Source organism: Neofelis nebulosa, chromosome 2 (assembly GCF_028018385.1).
Source record: "Neofelis nebulosa isolate mNeoNeb1 chromosome 2, mNeoNeb1.pri, whole genome shotgun sequence".
Classification (NCBI taxonomy): domain Eukaryota; kingdom Metazoa; phylum Chordata; class Mammalia; order Carnivora; family Felidae; genus Neofelis; species Neofelis nebulosa.
The window spans coordinates 1,246,935-1,253,935 of NC_080783.1; positions in this window are offsets into that span (position 1 = coordinate 1,246,935).

The window sequence follows — 7,001 nt, forward strand, 5'->3', positions numbered from 1 at the left end:
GGACGGTGTGGGGCCATCGATGGCCTTGCGTCTGCCGTCAGCCGGGAGCCTCGGGCCCAGAGTCACGTCCGTGACAGGGAGGAGGGCCAGGGCAGCCTGGGCTGGCACGGACAGGCTGGCCAGGGTATGGAGCCTGCAGGGGCCGGGGATGGGGGGCAGGGGCTGCCCCAGGCATGGCCATGGTTGCGGCCTGGAGGCAGGAGCTGGGGCGCAGGGTCCCTTTGCCGCAAGGCCTTGGAGGTGGGAGCCAAGCGAGACTCCCGCAGGACGGTGGGGTCTACACCCGGGACGCCACCGGCCGCTCTGACCACCCAGGCAGAGTGTGTGCGAGTGTGTGCGTGAGTGTGTGCACAGCTGGGTGTGTGGGGGTGAGTGTAGGGGGCCCTCAGCCTTCGCCCCTCTCAGGAGGGCCCGGGGGGGGGGTTGGCAAAAATAAACATGCAACTTTCCCCCCGAGTGTAAGGACCTCCGCAAATGTCTTCCTGCCTCCTTCGGCTAAGCCGTCCTATTTCTCAAGCCACATGGCAGGTGTTTATTGTTTTGTGAAAATGTACATATGTGTTCCACGAGTTCTTTTCGACATATGATACATGTAACGCTAACGTGCGAATATGCGGACTAGAATACTTTGTTCACAAGAGGACAAGGTCGGGCATTTCCAACGCGAGTGAAAGGTGCCTGTGTCCCCAGGTGCTGGACACACATCACCTCACGACTTCCCAGGTGGATGTGGACGTTCCTTTCCTGGGCTGGGTGGGGGGGCACCCTCAGGCTCGCCTGTTCCCAAGGCCTCTGTCCTTCGTGCCTCGCTGCACGGTGAGACATGAGATACGCTGGCCCAGGACACGGTGTGGATATGCAGGGGCGTGGGGTGAGGGGTGACATAAGAAAAGGGAAGCTAGTGATGGGAGTGACGGAATGTGAGTCAGAGGCCCCCCCTGCAGCTCTGATGTCTGGGCTGGGTCCCCACGGCCCCTGGGCACATGCCGCTGGGCTGGGCTGGGCAGTTTTGGCTGAGGAGCCTTGAGAGAGAGAGAGAGAGAGACAGGGAGAGAGCGAGCGAGCATGTGTGTGGACTCAGAGGGCTGGCTGTGAGGATAAGTGCGTGCAGACCCCCGAGGCCCAGTGAGCAGGAGACCCAGTTCGAGAGGAGGGGGGATCCGTCCAAGAGGAGGCCTCAGCGTCCCTGCGGGGAGTCCAGAGCTGGGGGCAGCTCTGTGGGGCCCCTCCAGCCCTCCTGCTCCGCCCCTCCCCCCGGTCTCCTGCCCCGCTGCCCCTGCTCAGGGCCCGCCCCCCACCTCTGGGGGAGTGTGCCCAGGACTTCAAAGGCCCAAGGAGGCTCCCAAACCACTCTCCCTGGTCCTGAGCACAGAGGTTCCTTGTTTCCCTGCCCCAGGCCCTTCCTGCCCCCCTCCACGCTGCAGTCAACAGGAAGCCCTTGGGGTCGCCAGCCCAGGGGACCCCCAGCACCACCGCCTGGGCCAGTCCCCGGCCTCACTCGGGGCCTGTGAGTCTGACCTGCCCAGGACACCCTCCGGCTGCCTCTGGGCCAGGATTCACGGGGGTGACAGGCAGAGAAGGGAGACCCTTCTAATTCCTCCAACGGCAGCTTCTGTAGGTTCCAGAAGTTTCTGCAGAGACTACCTGCTAAAGAGCCAGAGAAGTGGGGACAGCCTTAGCCCAGAAACAGCTTACAGGCAGAGGACAGTCCAGGATCAGAGGTCCAGGCCAGTGGGAGGACCGAGGCCAGCTCTCTGGACAGGTGTCATTAGGACCGTTCGCCAACCCAGGAAATGCTCAGCCCAACCTGGGGTGGACCTTGCCCCTCCCCCCCCCCCACATGGACTTCAGCACATCTGCCATTTGTCTTTGGTATGTGTCCTTGGCTTGACTGCTTCTCAGTAGGTACTCCCAGCAGCTTTACCATCAGAATGCGAAGCACAGTCCACACCCACCCCCCCGAGTCTCCCAGCCGTCACCCACCTTCAGTGGCCTGGTTTCCTCATCTGTGGCCACGCTGACGTATTTGCTGACTTTGAATGCTCCAAGCATGATGCTGCCCCAGGGCCTTTGCACAACTGCTCGTCTGTCAGGAGCTTCTTCCCTGGCGCACACACACCCCCTCTGCCTGCTTCTTGTCTCTGCTCTAACGTTGTTCCCTCAGTCACACCCCACCTGCATTTAGCAGAGCTCCAGGGCTCTGTTGTCTGTTCACTTGGCCCGTGTAGGCCCCTGAGAGCGGGACTGGGTGTCTGCCCAGTTCGTGGTGTGCGTCCCAGAAGACGCTTGTCCACAGCCAAGCCTCACCCCTGCTCAGCCCAACGGTGCCAGGGCTGACCTCGGCTGGACTTGAAGGTCGCAGGTGACAGACACCCTTGTTCTGGGGGCTATTGACACCCCCTAGGTGTCACCCCAAAGGAAGCAGGGCGGGCCGCGCGGCTGTGTCCCAAGAGCTGAGGGCTCCGTGTGTGGGGTGCAGTGGGGTGCAGTGGGCCAGGACTCCCAGCCGTCCCCGGATCCCCCTGCTTTCACACACACAGCGAGACTGTGGGGAAAACACGATTGCGGATAGAAATGATATGAAGATTCTTTACTTGCTTTGTAAACTTAGGCTTGGTAAATCCTCCTGAGCCCACAGAGACCCCAACTGGAAGGACACAAGGTGGTTCTCTGTCTCTGGGGGCAGGGCCACTCCCTCCGTGACCGTGGGCCCTCCTCAGGGGCACAGCCCTTCCCGGGGTCGGGGGACAGCCCTTCCCCAGAGGGATAACCCTCCTTGGGAGTGACAGCCCTCCTAGGATCGTCCTCAGACGATCTGAGGCCAAACTGGCTTACAGATGAGTAGCCCAGGTCCAGCCCAAGGGCAGTGTAGGGCAGGCAGGGTGAGGGCCCTTTCTGGGACCCGGGGAGAGCTGGGCTCGGAGCGGCTGCCTCTGCGGTGGGTGGGTGGCCCAGCGGCTGTTCTTGCCGTCCACCGAGGCCCAGCAGGTGTGGCCGTGCAGACAGCTGGGCTTGCACAGATGCTTGTGCGCTGAGGTCAGCTGCCCATCCCTGGCCGCTGGCCGCGCCCGGGGCTATTTTGGGAGTGCGGAGCCTGGCCTTGGTGCTCCTTCCCTGGAGCTCCTGGAAGTCCGCTCAGGAGTGTGGATGGTAACCCCCCGTCCCACATCTGTCCCGTCTCCGGAGCAGCTGGTCCCGGCCCAGGCGGGCCTGGTGCCCAGGTGCCCGGCGTGGAGGCGACTGGCCCCGTGCTGGGTCCCCCAGAGGGCCCCATCCGGCTGCTTGGAGCCCGTAGCCCATCCCCCAGGATGCTCCAGAGCGGGGCCCACGCCCTTCTGGCAGGGAGGGTTGTGGAAGCCTCTCCCACTCCCTGTCTGTCCCTGTGGGGAGGAGGTCAGGGTCGATGACCCTGGAAAGCCAGTCCTGTCTCCCTCGTCCTGCCTTACACACCCGGGGTCACTACAAAGAACTGAGAACTGCTCGTTAACTCATCCCTTTGTTACACAGAGATCAGACCCCTGTGTCCAGACCTTGTCTGGGCAGACCAGCAAGGTAACACCAAAGCCAGGGGCCCGGGCCCACTGTGGCCCAGGGTGACCACGGGACGCCTCAGGCAGGGGGCCAGGGGGAGCCAGCTGGCTTGGGACCCCTGGGTGTGCGGCCTTACGGAGAACGGTGGGGCCAGGCCTCAAAGCCCAGCCCTCCTGGGCACGCTGGCCCCGTACTCGTGGGCATCCCTCGGCCCACCCTGCCTCCTCTGGGTTCCTGCCGTGGGAGCCAACCACCCAGGTCCCAGGCAGGCAGGACCCTCCAGAGAGGGCAGACAGGCTACCTGGGTGCTGGAGGGTGGAAAACAGCACAAGTCCTCTGGGCGTCTCCTGCTGGGATGCACCCCCCAGTGCCCTCAGGGGGGGCGGTCCTGGGCCCAGGGAGGGTGTGGCTGAGGGGCTCCCCGAGACTGCCGTTAGGGCTCGATGGCGCTCCAAGCAGGGTTGAGGTGCTGGGAGCTGGGGCAAACCCAGGAGGTGCCCCTTCGTCAGGGCCCACGGCTCCCGTTGTCGCGGTGTGGGGTCCCCCAAGGCCGGAAGGCACGAGGTGCACTGAGGAGCCAGACTCGGGGCTGAAATGAAATGTCTGCTGACCGTCCTTCGCCCTGTGCTCCTGAAGCTCCCTCCCCCAGCCTAGAAGACGGCCCCGGGAAGAGGCCACAGCTGCGGGGTCTTCTTGGTGACTTAACATCCAGAGAGTTTAATGAGCTGTTTGCATTGCATGCATGCACGCGTGCGAATACGTCTGTGTGTGCACGCGCACGCGTGCCTGGGAGCAGGTAGGGGCACGCCGCGTGCTCATAGGTGTGCGTGCCCGTGCGTGGGTGTGTTGCGGGTGGTTTCCGGCCCTGAGACGCCCCTCCCCTGCCCCCCTACTGACTCAGCCCCTCTGGACCGCACTGTTTCTGGGACATGAGCAGCAACGTTTTTCCATTCCCTCCCCGGTCTCTTCTCAGTGACGACCCCACAGGGGTCCGTGTCTCCAGCCCTTCCTTCTGAGGCGGAGTGTGCACTCACCAAGTGGCTGTCTCCACACAGCCCGTCCTGCCCCTCCTTCCTGTGGGCCAAGGCCCTTCCTGGCCCTGCCTGCAGCCCCCAGGGGGCTGTGTGAGCCTGCGGGGCCTGAGCGCCAGGGTGGCCTTCATCATGGCCCCCCAGGCCCGCACAAGTGAGGCCTGACTCCCAGGGTGTCCTGCCTCCAAGCTGGGGTGGCCGGGTGGCCGGACGCTTCTCACAGGGGCTTCAGTGTGCACGAAGGAGGCTCGGAGACCCTCTAGGACCCCCGTGGCCTTGGGGAGGCGTGGGCGAGGAAGCAGCCCCTCCACCACAGAGACGTGAAGACAATCTCTCCCCAGAGAGACTTTCCTCCCATCCTGAGGACGAGGGAGGAGGGGTAGTGTCTGGGTTTGGTTCCTGTGCGCAGGCCCAGGGGTGGGGGCTGGGAGGCGATGTCCGGTGCTGAGGGGCCCCGCCTCTGTGGGGCGCAGGATTTCAGGAGCTTCTTGTGTTCTGCTTTAGGAGACCCCGAGCTCAGGCCGAAGGACCCTGACCGTCCTCCCAGGACCTCGGCAGCCGAGGTGGCTGTGTTTGCCTGGCTGGGCACGCTGGGGGCGTCCTGGCTGTCCTCGGTCCCCATCTGGACCTCGGCGGGGGCGTGTGGTAAAGGCTCCAGAGTCTGGCTGGGTGGCCAGCTCGCGGGGAGCAGGGGTCTGGGTGGCAGTGGGCAGTGAGAGGGGCTAATGAGCTCAGATCGGGTGGGGGCTCGATCTGCTCTCCTGGCAGGGTGGTCCCAGGCCTTGGCCTTCAGGACGGCCGTGGTCAGAGCCGACAGGCCTGTCCTTGGGCCTGGGGTCAGCGCTGCCGGGTCCTGTGTCTGGTCCTGAGTTCTCGTTCAGGGTTTGAATAAGCCTTTAAGAGGCCGAAGCAGCCTCGCAGCGCAGCGTGGCCTCCGGAAGCTGAGCAAAGGAGAGTGAGGCCCGGGAGGGGAGGCCCCTCTCTGCGGCGCTGGTGACGCCCGAGGCCTCCCTGGGCCCAACTCGCTCCCAGGCCTGGCAGGACGAGGGGGAGCCTCGGCAGGGCTATGCTGAAGCCGTGCCGTCCTGGGCCGGTCCAAGCCACAGGGTGGGGAGGAGAAGCCAGCAGAAGCCAGAGCACAGCCAAGAAAGTCTCCTTTATGCTCTGGCCCAACCCGAACCCGCAGACCCGAAATAATACGGTGAAGCTGTGGATTGCTGCCCAGAGACGCCAGGCTCGGGGCCTCCCCCGGCCCCTGCCCTGCCCAGACGGCCGACGGTTGTCACGGAGGCCGCCCGTGGGGCAGTGTGTGCCCACAGCCATGGCGGGGAGGGGCAGCAGGGCCCCGAGGTCCTTTCCAGCTGGGCCCCGGACCGGGTGTGTGGACCCATGGTCTCCGCGTCCCTGCCCTTCGTCCCTGCGCGCAAGCAGGAGCCTGGGGAGTGGCCATCTTGGGGGGCCCGGGTCCCCTTCCTCTGATTTTCCAAGTAGGCTCTGTCCAGTTCCCCAGGAGAATGGAGGCAAGGGCCAGGCGAGGGCCGGTGGCCTTGGTGACTTTCCGAACTGGACTGCCGTTCCCTTGATCCTCGGAAGAGGGGGCACAGCCCGGTGGGCGTTGGGGCCACAGTGGCCTCTGGCTCCCTGGGGCAGGGGGACTTGTGCGCCTCACAGCCCCCCCGGGAGCCACGTCCTGCCAGTTGCAGGCTGGGGGACCTCAGCCTCGGGAGGGCCGCCCAAGCCTTTCTGTTCCAACCCTGGGCCAGCTCGCTAGAGATCCTGGCCCTGCTCTGCAAGTTGGCGGGAGGGGCCCCGTGGAGCCTCGGGAGTGTGAGGTCAGCCCCGTTCTCTGGATCTACCAACAGTGTCCCCTGCCAGGACCTCGTGGGCACGGAGTGCAGGAGAGGGGACACGTGGTCTTGGGGTGGCAAGGGGGTTTGGGGTCCTGAGGCTGGGCTGGCGTGAGCGGGGATGGCCGTGGCCGGAGACTCAGGTCCAGCCAAGGTTACTGGCAAGGCCTCTGGGAGCAGGCGGCCCAGGGCGGGGTGCCGCTCCCCCCACCTGCCAGCCGTGCCAGCCTGTCCGGGTGAGTCCCCACCGCGGGGCCCGTGCGAGGGCCCGTGAGCTGCCGTCGCGCTCAGCGTGATGCGTCCCCTCGTGGTGGCCTCTCTCGGCCAGGCCAGGGGATGATAAAGACAGGGCACCCGGGTGGCAGGAGCCGGGCTGCCCTAGGGGAAGAGTGAGGGTTCGGCCGTGGACAGACGGAGGGGGTCCAACAAAAGGACCGTCAACGGTGCTGACAGCTCCAAGCACCGAGAGCTCACTATCTGACCCCCCCCATCCCCGGGCACGTACCTGAATTAGTAAACGGGACGCGCTGGTGTGGACGACTCGGGGCTGCGTCTCAGATATTAGTGATTGTGGTGCTTTTTCTGAAAGCAC